This window comes from Lissotriton vulgaris, chromosome 2_1 (assembly GCF_964263255.1).
Source record: "Lissotriton vulgaris chromosome 2_1, aLisVul1.2, whole genome shotgun sequence".
Classification (NCBI taxonomy): Eukaryota; Metazoa; Chordata; class Amphibia; order Caudata; family Salamandridae; genus Lissotriton; species Lissotriton vulgaris.
Window position 1 is genome coordinate 1,431,946,788 of NC_141687.1, and position 14,935 is coordinate 1,431,961,722.

General features: G+C 43.8%; 2 protein-coding genes across 7 annotated transcripts in view; one reads left to right on the forward strand and one right to left on the reverse strand.

The window, feature by feature from the left end:
• Positions 1 to 9,118, reverse strand: part of MBD5 (methyl-CpG binding domain protein 5) — a 563,198-nt gene extending 554,080 nt beyond the window's left edge. For both annotated transcript variants that reach the window (XM_086957256.1, XM_086957255.1), the window contains exon 1: positions 8,981 to 9,118. The gene's annotated coding sequence lies outside the window, so the exon portion shown is untranslated. The remainder of the gene's footprint in view (positions 1 to 8,980) is intronic.
• The window catches only part of ORC4 (origin recognition complex subunit 4), a 326,462-nt gene continuing 320,635 nt past the window's right edge, over positions 9,109 to 14,935 (forward strand). Inside the window, exon 1 of one of the 5 annotated variants that reach the window (XM_086957257.1) lies at positions 9,109 to 9,831. The gene's annotated coding sequence lies outside the window, so the exon portion shown is untranslated. Of the gene's footprint in view, positions 9,945 to 14,935 lie in introns of all 5 variants that reach the window. The other 4 variants (XM_086957260.1, XM_086957259.1, XM_086957262.1 and 1 more) reach the window with 4 other exon arrangements.

Here is a 14,935-nt window from a genome sequence, read left to right on the forward strand (position 1 = left end):
CTTATTTTTTTAGGATTTGTTCCCTGACTATAACCCACCACCAAGCAATGCACATACCAGTCTGCTCCCAGCCTGCCCGCCTCTCTGAGGGACACATTTCTACACACAACCGCATTCACGCCAGTGAATGGGCGAGCCGGACAGGGCACGCGGATCCTGAAAGGTTGGGATTGTGCGATTCAAGTGCATTTAACGTAACATCATATTCGCATGCAGGGTTTCCGGATTTTTAGAGGTACAAGCTGTCTTCATGACTAATGAATGTTATGCCCTGTACGTTTCCTGTTAACCGGTATCTTGGTCCCATGCTTCATAATGTGATAGAGATTAGGATGCTAGCTGATACTTCAAATAAAGTGATTTATTGTACATGGCTAAGTAATTGCTCTACACAAGAGGCCTGTCGTAAAGTAGCGTGAACACATTAGGGCTGTCCTAAAGTAGCCTGAACATATACAATATGCACAGTTTAGTAAATGATGCAACGTCAGTGCAGGGCTCACACAGTGTACCTACATATGAAGGTTAAACGAGCATGAACAACAGTAGCAGACATGTAAAAATAAACGATACCTCCAAGATTCAATCAGCAAATATAAAAGTGTGAATAACTAAAAAATACTATAAACACCATATACTTGACAAAACGACTTCAGAAAAGATTCTAATGCACAGTTGCCAAAAGTTGAAAGGCAAGTACAAATTGAAGTATTCACAAGTACATATCAAGGGATGCAAAACATTCTCCCAAATAGGAGGGGGAACAAACAATGTCCTGCTATATTCAAGAGATGTTATAATAAAAGATCGCCGGTATACGAGAGTGAGGTATTATTCATCAAGAACAAACATGCAATGCTCGTGGTTAATGCTAAGAGTTTTAGTTAGAACTAAGTGGCTTTGGATTTGCCAATGTCATCTAAACATGAACATGTCATGATAAGTCTGCAGTTTTGCTAATTGTTAATGCATAAAATATGTATTAAAAAAAAACTAGTTTTGATGGTTCGGGCGACTGCTCTTTTTTCATCCTGAGATTGTGTCCAATTATTTTGAGACTTTCTCCTTCTGCCTTATAATGCTGTCAGTGCTCTTTAGGAGTGTGACACTTAGAATCTGAAGAGACGTAATTGCTTAATTAGAGATTTTTGGTATTTTTTTTATTCTGTATTCTTTAGCTGAACACTCCTGTTTAGCTATACATTTCTCTGTATCATTTATATCGAAACATTCTGTAATAAAGTCTTACAGTTAATTTCCGAGTTATCCCAGTTCTTATTTGAAGTTTTACTCTGCTAATTAATGAGTTTAATGTTGGGGAGTCTCTTTCCACTAGATCAATGAGAACAACCGAGCCGTATTACATTAGGTAAAAGACCGTGGTGCATAAAACATTGGGGCTCAGAGAAATATTGAGGTGCGGCTCCACACATATACCTCCATATTACAAAGGAGCATGATTCCAGTTGCAGGTGCTCATTTGCCATAGTAGGCCATTATGGTATTTGTACTCTTGGTTTAATTCACTCGCACCCATTAGACTATAACAGATTAACGTAATGATGTTTAAAAGGAAAGGGCAGGAAACGATGGGTTCTTGCGGCAGGAACTCAATGCAATAAACTAGCTGTGCAAAAAGGGTAATTCACCAAAAGTCTTTAAATTACCTATGTCCCTCTAAAGCTGCTTAGTTCTCAATGCTAGTTAAACTATGTTATAGGTTGAGCTTGGTTCTGAAATTGCACCCAAATTGTCAGGGTATTTGTTGGTAACTCGGGCAGTAGTAGGGGTGCACACGGTAAGGGGGGACTGGTGTCAGAGCTGTATTTAGCTTTGAGCGGTTTCATTGCATCCACGCTTCAAAGTTTCTGAATGTTGTATCAGGCACAATGTGAGAAAAGTGGCAATAAAATAGTAGTGGGTTAAATAAGCACGTGCACCGAACTGAGAAACTGCCGGTAAGAAGCTCTAAACCCAATGAGATGTCGTAGGTGGGTGTCTGCAACAGCAATCTGTGTGTATTTACTCAATATCACAGATTCCATTCTAACGCCAGTAAGAAAGGTTTAGTGGCTGATTTCGCACGCAGCAGGTTGTGAAATTGATTTTTTTTCATATTCTAAAGCTCTAGAGCTTGTTTGGTACCGGAGAAATTAACTGTGCCCCTCAGAAACGTCATTTATGGGGACACCATTACGAAATGTCACTTCCGGAGTTGTAACAAAGATTGAAAAACATGTTCATACTAATAAGATCCCCCTTTGGGAGACTTGGAAGTGTTAGCTTCTCTGAACAGTCCACCACCCAAAGGCTTATGAGAGGAGAACCCCAAGACCCAACAGAACAGAGAGCCTCCAGTCACAAGACCCTTCTGCCCCATCACTTAATGGTATCAATCGCTCGAGACAGTTCCCCATCCCAACTCTTTGCACTCTCAGATTATTACCTGTCATATTCGGAGCGGGTGAGAAACATTGCAGGCTCTTGGACGACTTTGTTAAGTGCTGCAGCAGGATTTGATCATATATCACCAGTCACTCTGGTAAACCTCTCACACCACGCAAAGGCCCGCTTGCCGGTATAAGACACAACACGCGTGCGCCAACCACAAGGTACGCGGTACGCCTGTGCAGAGTCCCACAGTCGCTACAAACCATTGGTCCAGCCAGCAACCTCAGCGAAAAAAAAGAAAGACAAGAATGACGAGGCAAACTGCCCAGGAGCTACTAGGAATGATGCGAGTACTGTCGCCATATTAAAAATAACCGATTTACCTGAAAAGAGCGAAATTAGTGGAACAGAGCACGCACCTTGCGACGGCGGCTACTAGGAATGATGCGAGTACTGTCGCCATATTAACCCCATGGCTGCTAAGCGTTTTCCCGTCCTGTGCTGAGTTTTATTGTTTTCCTTTATTTCATGACGAGCTGGCCTTGTCATCCGCGCACGGCAGGTAAGCGCCATGACGAGGCCAGCTCGTCATTAGCCTCGAAGGGGTTAAAAATAACCGATTTACCTGAAAAGAGCGAAATTAGTGGAACAGAGCACGCACCTTGCGACGGCGGCACTTCTCGATCGGTCTGGGAGGCGAGCAGCGACAGGCTGGGCAGCCCAGACAGAGCGGCAGGTTGGAGAGGCACTTCTCCGGTCTCCCCGCGGGCGCCGCCATAGTGCTTGCCGTCTTCCTTCTTCCCCCGGGCTGCGGGGGGCGGGCACTTCCGGCCGGCCGCGCTAGGATTGGCCGGCCGGCCAGTCACGGGGCGGGAAACGGGGGAGAAGAGACGCAGTAGTGCCGGCAATGCCGGACCAGACACGGGGGCGTTCCCGGCGTCCCGTGACGTCGGCAAAAGCCAAAGAATGTCGGGAACGCCCCCGTGTCTGGTCCGGCATTGACGGACAGGCCCCTCGTCCAATGGCAAGGCTCCGTTTACGGAGCCAGCCAATCAACGACGAGGGCCGAACCAAGCTGCACTACAGTTCTCATCAGGTTTTCGCCTGCGCGAAAAAGCTGCGCAGAAAGCGCAGCTTTCGCCAGGCAAAACCTAAAAACTGGCCCTACAGACAGGAGGGGGCTCTTGCTTCCCGATTCCTGAATGACGTGCTGACGGACTCTTGGCGCACGCAAGGATAGCAGCCTTTACCATTTTATTAGGTGAAGAGAGTTTTAGACAGGGAAATAGAATTTATGGAATGAAAACTTTATTTTGCTTTAAATCATGCTAAATGATTTACTTTGAAATGTCAGACTAATAAGCCCATCCTTGAATGATGTTTTCAATTTGCTAATAAAATAATGATTTCTGAATAAAGAATACTCTTTCTTTGAATAAAATAAAGTTAATGAAATAGATTTTGAAATGACAAGCTGGTCTTGTTTATTCATGGTCTAGTTATCATTATTAGATCCATTGGCCTATGTGACTTAATTAATGTTGTGTGATCAAAACCATGGTTAAATACATTAAACTGCAGTTGTATATAATTTTGTAAATAGTTTTTGAACAGAGTGTTTTAATTAGGTCACATGATTCAGTCGCTCAAAAATGTTCTCCTTAGTTTATGGGCCAAGGTAGTGATTTGTGGTTAATGGTGAGTATTGTGGAGATGAGTAGCGTTTGTGAGACAGTTTTTCCTTATGAGCGCTGGATCAGGTGGAAGTGCGCTTTACAAATACACGTTATGTTAAAGTTATGTTCAAATTTTACACTCAGGCACCTCGGAACAGAATTAATAAGGACATGTAAAAGAAAATGATTGCCAATGCCTAATTTGCTTTCCACACGACTCAGAAATTAAAGAGGATCAAGTACTTTGGTCCGCTGCAGTAGCCCACAGTGATATTTATGGGCTTTGAGGAGAAGAGACATCTCCTTTTCAGTCATGCTACTTACAGGTTCTACCTGAAGCACCAGATGTGTAGCAGCTGTCCCCTCCCCATGGTCATAAAAGCCTTTGTGTGCCAAGGCCTGAGCTTTTGTGCAATCTGTGGAATGCAGGATATAGGACAAAAGCAACCTTTAAAGTCTGTTCTTTAGTCATATTCTGTCAAAAATGTACTCTCCTCAAAATTAAAAAGTGCCAGTACTCAGTAAAGGACAGTAAAACCCCATTTAAGGTACTGGCATAAAAGAAGAATAAAAAATTGGTTTCCTTAAAGTGCACAGTGGAAGGATTGTATTGTAAATAAGATAGTCCTTAGAGACCAGATGATGTGTAGATATATTCATAAGATTTATTGATAAGTAAATAACACCAATATCCTTGGGAGATGGTAAGTTCAAGTGATGCCCCACCAGGAGCAGCCTCTGCCCTGCTCAGCCTGCACACACCAACTGACACTCCACAGCTCACCAAGCACCCAACATTCCACGACATCATCATACATCCAACATTCTAGACATCTTCAGGCACACCAACATTCACACTGGCTGAGCAGTAGAGAAGGGAACCATAGAGAAGGGAAATGCAGCAGTAGATTATAACACATCCCCCTCCCTAAGGAAACCAAACACAATGAAGAATAATAAAAGATGCATGAAGATACACTGAGCAAATGAAAAAAGTACATAGAACATAAATGAAAATGCATGACAATTCCAAATGCCAATGTAATCACACACCTTGAATCACAATAAAAGAGTTCCCGGAAAGCATGAAACTGGACAGTATTAAAATAATCAATCCAAATATACGCAAGTAAACCAGGAAGCCTCAAAAAGACTCATAACCAGGTAAGGCCCAAAATTGCTTCAACTCAAATATATAATAAGTAAGAAGCATGGAAAACTCACAAGAAAGTGTCAAAAGCAACACAATCCTAACTAGGATAACACTTAAAGAAAGTGCAGGGAAAACCATTCACCCACCAACCAAACAGTGAGTGTACACGCAGAGAACGACCAGAAAAACCATTGGCACTTAAAGAAAGCACTGGAAAAACCATTCACCCACAACCAAACAGTGGATGTATACGCCAAGAAACCTAAAGTGAAGGTGTTAGCTCTGCACAGACCAACATAAATACATTCACTCACCCAAACAAAAGGTGAAGTAACTCGACAAAATAATGTCATACAGGTAAAACATTAAATGTGAATCATAACACACACCATGTGAATCCCTAACCACAAATAAGTGGTTGATAAACCAAAGGAGACAGGCAAACTCAAAGCAACCAGTAACGGAAAACCACGCCAAACCAAGTGCACACCTAACCAAGTATGCAAGCAAAGACAGCAATAAATACAACACACACTCTCCTCCTCTCTTCCATATAAATTCAACAACAACAGAAAGGACCTGAGACAACTGCAACATGCCCCCATTACAATAATGTAAACACCCAGTTGTAAATAAGAACAAGGCAACAGTAACAAAACAAATTAAAACAATAAACGTGGTCACTGTAGTCTACGATCGGTGAGCGATTTCTCACCCGAAAATCCATGTAGCTTCTCACCCAAAGTCCAAATGGTACAGGCCAGATCTAGTGTTTCCAATGCACATAAATGCATCACCAGTACCATAGTCCCAGTCATGACGGCAACTTCCAAATTGACATTCAGGATCTGAGTGACTTCCAATGACCTTGCTAAACGAGGGTGTCCTCACCCAAAATCTCCCAGCAAAAAGTCTACAATACATCCCCTTCGATTAATGAAGACAGCTCTGGTGAGCGATCTCCCACCCGGATTTCCATCAACTTCACCACTCGAAAGTGACAACCAGCAAAAGTACCGTGTAGATCCAAGGGTCAAAACTGGGAAGTGGACAAACGGGTTCCGATTCCCACCAGATGCTTGTCGCTGACCAAGTAGTATCCTCCGTTGTGACGAAAACCCAACCTTCGACAAGCTAAAGAAACAAACAAGAGACTGGCAAATGAAGTGTTGTCATGGCAACTGAGCCGAAAACAACATGGCCGCCACGTCGAGCGTAGCAGCGTAAACGACATGAAAACCAAGCTCGGCATGTTCACAGACGTCACAGGGGTCAGGAGCGAAGACTTCACCAACACGCCGAAGAGTTCCAGAAACATCATCAATTGGATGCCAGCAGGGAAACTCGAAGGAGCTCCGCCGACCAACCGTCACCAGCACAGCATACTGTGAGTCAACGAACATGCAAAGAATAGCTGCGAGTGTCCATAACACATTAAAATGTTATGTTGAGTAGACAAATATTAGATTGGCCCATGGTAAATGTAGGAAATCATTGTCGCTACCAAAACACGTTGCAAGTGCACTAAAAAGTCCTTCTGAGTTGGCGATATAACATTCCCCCGTTTAAAATGTCCAACTCTCTGTCCCACTGTGATGCTTAACAAAGCGCAGACACCGATCTCTCCACAGGCAGAGGGTGTGCCTCCACAAGTTCATACCTGATGTCCGATGCACGCTCATGCAAACAAACGAGCACTACATCAATCAGCTGCACTCGCCAATCGTTGCCTCCAGTCCCAGGTCAAATTCAATGACAGCAGGAGAGTGAACCAAAATGAAGATTAAAAGCAGTAGAAAAACAAGGAAACTGCCATCCAAAGTAATCTCCACAATACACCCGCATAGACAGCATGTGAAAGTCTTATTATTAGAAAAATACAGGTAACATGCAAGGCTGGTAAATCCAAATACAAGGCTGGTAAGTCCAAATCCTTAATTCCTAGGAAAATCAACAAGTTTTAAACGCTCTGGACTGCAGGCTGTCCTGTTGACTAAGAACACTGGTGGGGCTTAACAGACCGTTTGTTTCACGTTTCCTTATTCTTTCCCTTTACCTTATGTATTTTTCCTTGGGTTCCATTTCAAAAGTTTATATTCCTTTGGTTAGTCCAGGTAATCCAGGGTAATCCTTCACAAACACGTAGTTCTTTTTACCTCGTCGCCAGTATTGTAAATAAGATAGTCCTTAGAGACCAGATGATGTGTAGATATATTCATAAGATTTATTGATCAGTAAATAACATCAATATCCTTGGGAGATGGTAAGTCCAAGTGATGCCCCACCAGGAGCAGCCTCTGCCCTGCTCAGCCTGCACACACCAACTGACACTCCACAGCTCACCAAGCACCCAACATTCCACGACATCATCATACATCCAACATTCTAGACATCTTCAGGCACACCAACATATACACTGGCTGAGCAGTAGAGAAGGGAACCATAGAGAAGGGAAATGCAGCAGTAGATTATAACAGATTGCACAGCGGAAGGATACTAGACAGCCAGTCAAAAGAATGGTAAAGAGGCTATACTCTCGAGAGGGGCAACGATCAGATAGTGAACTGCCAGATAAGAAGCAAGCAAATAAGAGTAACAGAAAAGCCAACCAACGGTAAAGCATGGGCTCTAAGCCCACTGTACATTTTTAGTGTGGACTACAAGAGGCTTTAGCTTAAAAGGTCTGTTTTAAAATGTTTCCGCTTCAATGTACCTATGGGAAAAGACACATTTAATTGTACCTGTGGGAACGACAAATGTATTTATTTCAAACAACTAGAGGATGTTCATATTTTTCAAACACGTATGAGAAAGACATCTGTTTTTACATCCTTGATTTAAAACACATAGTGCAGAATGAAACAGGTAAATGCATCCATTAATTCCCTTCAAATAATAATCTCGTTTCCCAGGAATCAGCGAGAGAATGACGGGGTTTAAAAAGGAGAACGAGTGACAGGGAGACATCAGCCCCAAGAGCAGACATGCACGTAACGCAACACGGATATCAATAACATGAAACTACTTATGGTGCCCGCTTTTATTCACTGCATCAAACGTAGAGCAACAAGAAGAGACTACTTCAGACAGTTTTAAATGAAAATGACAAACTTTCAAAAGCAAGGCGATGAACATTTGCAAATCACTCTAACTAGAAGGCTCAAGTGGCATAAAAGCCGCAAAAGGCTCAGCAACATGCCATAACACAAAACACAGTGAATCCTATGGGCATACAATAAGCCTCGAGAATACGGAGTTCAGAAAATCGTCCAAAACCATACAGAACAGATACAACAGGAAGTCGATCCCCTTTATATCTCAAAGTAAAATGGAAGATGATGCCTCGAATATATTTAAAAATACTTTAGACAATAAGGTTTTGGCAATATGCATATGTCAAGTCACACTATCAGAGTATTGCTACACTACATTTCATAATGTATGAACGTGGCTGTCAGCCCCTGCGCGATTCTGTCCTGACCTTTCCATGGGCTCAAATCACTGTCATTCAAGCCCCATTCCGAGTTGGGGGTGGGTACGGGTTAGTCCAGGCCCGCCCCCGCGCAGCTGTAGGTGCGAGGAGACTCAAGCCTTGCGCAGTGGTGGGTGTGGAGGGGCAGTCCAGCTGCGAGAAACCAGAGTAGGGCAAGACATAGCCCCACCCTCGCGGAGCTGTGGGTGGGGATGAAGGCGTTATCAAGCCCTGTGAAATGAAGAGTGCGGAGCGCAGGATAGTACCTCTCGACAGATGACCACTTACCGCAGCCGTAGCAGGTCAGGGCCCAGATGGAATAGTGGAGGGCGGACAGGACTGTTACAAGTGTAAGCCGCGAAGGACAGGCTGAGCCCTGTACAGCAAGAAGCAGTTTGCAGAAGCAGCTCAGGCTGGGGCCTGGGCCCGGGGGGAGCCGCGGTGCTCAGGAACAGCAGGAGGGAGGGGCAAGGGGGGTCGCAGGAGATGACGTCCTCGTAACATGGATGCAGGCTGGGTGGCTCTCGGGAGCGGATGGTGCCAAAGAAGCTGCCAAGGGGCGGAGATAGTCAGATTGAGAACGCCGTGGGAACTAGTGTATTTTATTTTCCTGCAACGGTTTCAATCACGTGGTTGCTCGATTTTTTGGGACTAATTAAGCCATGGACCCCTATTCATGTAAATGGATTCGGAGAAGCGCAAGGAAGCCCGTCATCTGACGGAATGTTTGGGCCGTGCAGCAGCTAAATAACTGCGCCTAGGGCATGTGTACTTTCCTGGTCTCACAGCTAATAAGCTACTAGCAAGCGCCTTGCCGACCTATCGAAAGCCGCGGCACAGGATCCAATGTCACGACCCAATGAATAACGAGTGCGAATTCACCCAGCAAATCACACGGCAAAAAACTTAAAACGAATCCACGGTCGCTACACATTTCCGGTAACTGGTGTAATATTTGTCCACCGATTTGATTTGGCTGAAGCACTTATATATTTTTGCCTCATGCTACTAATCTGCGCGCTGTAAATACGAGAGAGAAGATCGCCTTTATACTAGTAAGGAAGAGTAGCGGACTTCCTTTCCAAATAACTGGCTTTAGTGAGGTTCAGTACAGGTTATGATTATTCTCTACAATTCAGGTAATTACCAGAAACTCGCCTAGCCTACATTTGGTATCACTTGTCTGCTGAGGTCGGAACATGCCTGTCAACTTGGAGGTTCTTGGATGAGGATGGGGTCAGATGTTTAAGAGGTTGGTCTCGTTAAAACGAAAAGAGAAAACCTTTTTGTTGGGCACTGCAGGTTTTCAAAGAAGTTAACACTTTTGAACATTTATGGCGGGAGGCACGATGCGTTTTAGGAGTGTAAATATCGTTAAGAGGAGGGTGAGTTGAAGGGTATGGACAATTACTGCAAAGAACTTCCCATTTCACTATATTACTGGCACTTTATCATTAGGTTGTTGTAGTAATCCTGAGCGTATCTTATTGTCGCGTGTAGGTATTAATGATTCCTGTTCTGAAATCTGGTCTCCATCCATCCATCTGACAGTTAGTTGGTGATCAAATTGTGCTGCTCGATGTGCCTTGGTGTGCTCCATTAGGGATACAAAAATTTGCCTTTTCGTTACTGTTGATGAAAAAAGAATATTTTCAACTCGCACTTTGCCATGCTACAGGTGTGGATCCTCTACGCTGGTCAGCAGTTTTGCTAATTGTCCTGCACAAGGGAAGAAAAGTAATAAGAGCAAGAAAGTGGGGCATTTTATGCAAATTTGCAAGTCTAATAATGTGTTACTGGTCAAGGTCCGTTGTATTCCTATGTAGAGTAATAGTCTTATTAGTACAGACCACTCCAACCGCTTGGTTATGTTTTAAATCCTAACTTTGTTATCCCACACCATGCGTTCTTAACATATATTTTGCCGCCAATACGAACGATACGTGACTCCTACACCTTGTAACTCTCATTGTTTTATGCAACATTTATCATATATTGATTTACACACTTTCAAGATTGCTTACCGACGCATAATGTGTGTGTAATTGGGATGAGTAGCTCTATAAAAGGAAAAAAAATAAGTGTTATTTAAATCGTTATTAGTATATTTACTCATATAGATTGATGTATCTGACATTCTTACTGTACATGCATATGTTTTACATATAGGTGTTCAAGTCAAAAATCCACCTCCAAATCACAGAGTCTCTTAAGTACTTGTGAAGTTATAACAAGCTGTGTGTCTTTGTATCCCTCTGTTACATTACCATCTAGGTGTTAGGTTCCAGGTGTTCCCAGCCATGAGTATACTCAAACAAAAGGCGGGCTGCTGGCCTTTTAAATGAGGCCTTTGTTTTGGGCTTCAGGTGGAAACGAAAATAAGAAAGTCTACTCACTGCCTGCAGGGCGCTATTCTGAATACACATCTGGCAACGTGTCTCCGCTGTTGAATGTGACCCAGTGTTGGCAAGTCACACCAGGATCAAGTTCAGCTTATTTCACTGGGATCAACCTGGATATCAGGTCCACCTGGATCCCCATCATTTCATGTATTGAATGTAAAAAAAAAAACCAACTAAATATCACACTCATGACGAGCATTGAAGCGATTTATGACAGGAAGCATGCTACTCCTTAACCAAAAGTTAGTAGTTAATCTGGTGTACAGTGGATGTTTCAGAAACCATTTGAAAATGCCCTATCCAAAAGATCACAAAATACTAGTTACATCACTGATTCATTGAAAAACAGTGGCCCTCCCCAATATCATAAAAACTAGTATGAATATTCCTGGTTCAATTGCAGTCCATATTTAAGCGGCATGAAATTAGACAGACTATATAATTCTTAACAGGCGCTGATTAGGTTTTAAACAATTATTTATCGTTAAATATCATGTTCCTCTAATATCCGCTACTCATATGTGACACTGTTAATGGATTAAAGGGCTGTACCTAGGTTTGGTTAAAAGAGCCTGAAATAATGTAAGCAAAGATAAAGAAACTCAGTTAATGTTCTTCTCTATTGTTCCACCTGTAAATATTTTAGTAACCGACTGACATGTTTTTATTGTTGTACTAGCAGCCCGTCCCGACAGTGTCCGGGTATGAATTGCTGCCGGCCAGTAGTATATTGTTTTGTAGGATTTCGTTTTGATAGCATTTCTCATCTGTGACCGGCCTGTGAAACACTCCGATTCACAGTGCACTGCTGATGCACTTAAGAGTGCGCGGTCAGTAATGTGTGTTCTCAAGTTTTTTTATTTTATTTTTTATTGCAATATTATATACCGCAAACTCGACAACATGGCATGAGCACAATATACATTACAGAAGAATACATTCATTTGTGGTAGGCACGGGGAGACAAACCGATTTGCCTGGAATCACAGGATTTTGAGCTGATGGCGAGATTCGAACGCAGCTCCCCAGCTCTAAAGTTCGCTATTCTAGAACGTCTGGCGGGAGGTGTGTCTAAAAGTGTATGTCGGTGCTGGCCATCAGTGAGAGAGACCTGGTCATTTTTTAAATGGGTGGTGAAAAAATATTATATGGGCCGCCATGCCACCAATGTCTTTACAGGGGAAGGGATAGTCCTTTTCTTGCTATTTCCGTGGAGGCGGGCCTTGTGTCCGGATGTGCGTGGCGCGAGGCCTGTGCGGAACAGAAGGGGAAAATCTCCAGTGTGCACTTCAGGCATCACCGGAAGTTAAGGCAAGATTAGATTTCCTGCACAGTGGACCCTGTTTGCGCTCCTTCCGTCCCTTGGTATTAGCGCCATGCCTGACCTTCCTACAGTAAAGCAGGTGCACGTCACTGGGAGCGTGGGGCAAGCACACCCGGAGATGGAATGCACAGAACCTGGGAAGAAAAAACAATGAAATATTGGGCACAACACTTGCTTTTTTTTCTCGTAATCCCGCGCCCCGCACACGCCCACGCCCCCAGCACATGCCCACAGCACACGATATGAGACATGGCATGAAGGGTGGAACGTACCACACGCCCCCAGCGTTTGTCACGCCCTCGGCACACGCCCACAGCACAACGCAGGCACGCCCACAAGGGACTACTTTGCTGGCACGGTTCTTTTACCTTTTAAATGTATATGGTGGGCGTCTGCATAACCTATGTCCTTCTGCTGCAACTGCCCTTTCCAACGCTGTATTGGGTGTTGTGATTGGTGCTGTGGTTCCTGAGATTACCCGCCTCAAAGGTTTGGGCTCTCTCTTTATTATATTAGTATAGAAGATGTACGTCATTGTAATGTTTTTTGTTAAACAATAAAGTAATTCAGTAATATGAATATTGTAAGTTTATGGAAACACTTATTGTACGATGGCTTGTTCCCCATCACTAAAGGCAGAGTAAATAGTTTCCAAGAGAAATTGTCTAGCTTGGGGTAAAACATTGTAATCGAAGATTGAATGCCTGAAGAAAAATAAAATATTTGAACAAGTTAAAATGTTGGACAATAGCTAAGATCATGGCTAATGGTCAATAGAGCATGCCGAAATAAAGACCCTCTAATCCTGCTAGTACATATTGAAGAGGTGGTAGAGGAAAGGACCAGGCACATCCAGATTACAGAGAAACTAGAAGATAATGTGGTATCCATAGTAAGGGCAGGGTAACTGGGTTTGTTGGGAGTTTCCTAAAAGACTACAAGTATAGATTGAATCACAAATAACGCTATTCACAGAAATATCTAGATTTTGTATGTGGTGTCACTGTTCCTGACAAGTTAGAAAACTAGTCAGCAAAGAAAGCGGAGGACAAATAGTGTATACGTTTTAAATGTCACCTGTAGGAAAAATCTGGTAAATAATAACGCTATTTGTCAATAGATACACTGTTAGTGTGGTCACCAGGTGAGTAGCAGAGGGCTCAAAGGTAAAAATCTAATTGGGAAAGGATGGTGCCCAGAACATCAATCAAAGAGCGGACATGCTAGTGCACAACAAAGGCTGAAATTGCAAACCGTTTTAAATCGAAAGAAAATTTCAAAAAGACCAGTCACAAAAAGCACCCAGGCTGCCATTTAAAATGCAAGTGCAAAAGAAAAGTCGGTGACGTGTGCTGCTTTTTAGGTCTCGCCCTTGCGAAAGCGCCTTCTCGCCGCGAGAGCTATAGCTGTCGGCTCAGCTGACAACGAGGGGAGACAAGAGCTGGCCACGTGCGCAGCATTGTCTATGGCAGCGTCTGATTCCGACGTGCGCCTTCGGATTGGGTTGCGCGCGTGAGCTTGTAACGTAGACAGCTCACGCGCGCGACCCAATCCCAAGGCTAGCGTCGGAATCCGATGCTGCCATGCTTCTGAATGCTGCGCGCCTTGTAGGTTTCGGTTTCTCATTTTCACTCCTGCGGTGAGCCGCCCCCCACCCCCCTTTATAGCATGCATGCAATATGTTCCTGAGCCTGCCCTGCCACCGACACACTCTTCACCCCACTATCCTCCTAAGCAACGCAATGCGCCCCCCACCTCCCAGAGTTATCAGCTGCACTCAGCAAGTAGTAGATGTCAGCAAAATTGTCCATGGAGTTGGGTAAGGCTTTTGGTTTTTATACCAGTAGTACTGGATCTGTGTGGTTATTCCACAATGAGACTCGTGTATGTCATAACCTCATCAGGAGCTACCAGGCCAGTCGCAATCATTCGTTCCAGCGCCGGCACTTAGTTTATGGTGAACTTGTTCTAAATACTTATAATGCATATGGAATGCAGCTGAAGGACTTTTCGTCATTTGAAAGTACTCCAGTTTCTGTCGTGACTTTCCCTGCACCTAGGATAACGCTGGCGGGTTTCCGGGATTCCCAGACAGTGCACACCGAGTGCACGTGTTGGAAATACGTAGTGTGCATGGGTTGGAGCTGTTAAGGCGACTACACTTTTTCGTGCCCGCAGACGGTGCATACAAAGTGCACTTTTCCCATTACACATACTGCAGAGGGACCGGAACAAGAACCCTTCACAGAAGCACTTTATGTATTTACATGCAGCTTGACGCAGTTGCTGGGCTTTCTGTGACTGTATTTAGTGCACACATACAGTGTGCCCGTTTGTTGTTACGTAGCTCACCTAAAGTGAAGTGCATCTCGTGCACTTTTACCACAGGTGCGTACTTGGTGCCAGTACATTCGATTTGTATTTCTCAATTTTCCACAAGCAAAGCTATACCATTTGAGCAAGGGTTGGTCCCCACCTGGAGAGTTGCGTGAGTGTGAAGATGTGGTGGCATTAAGA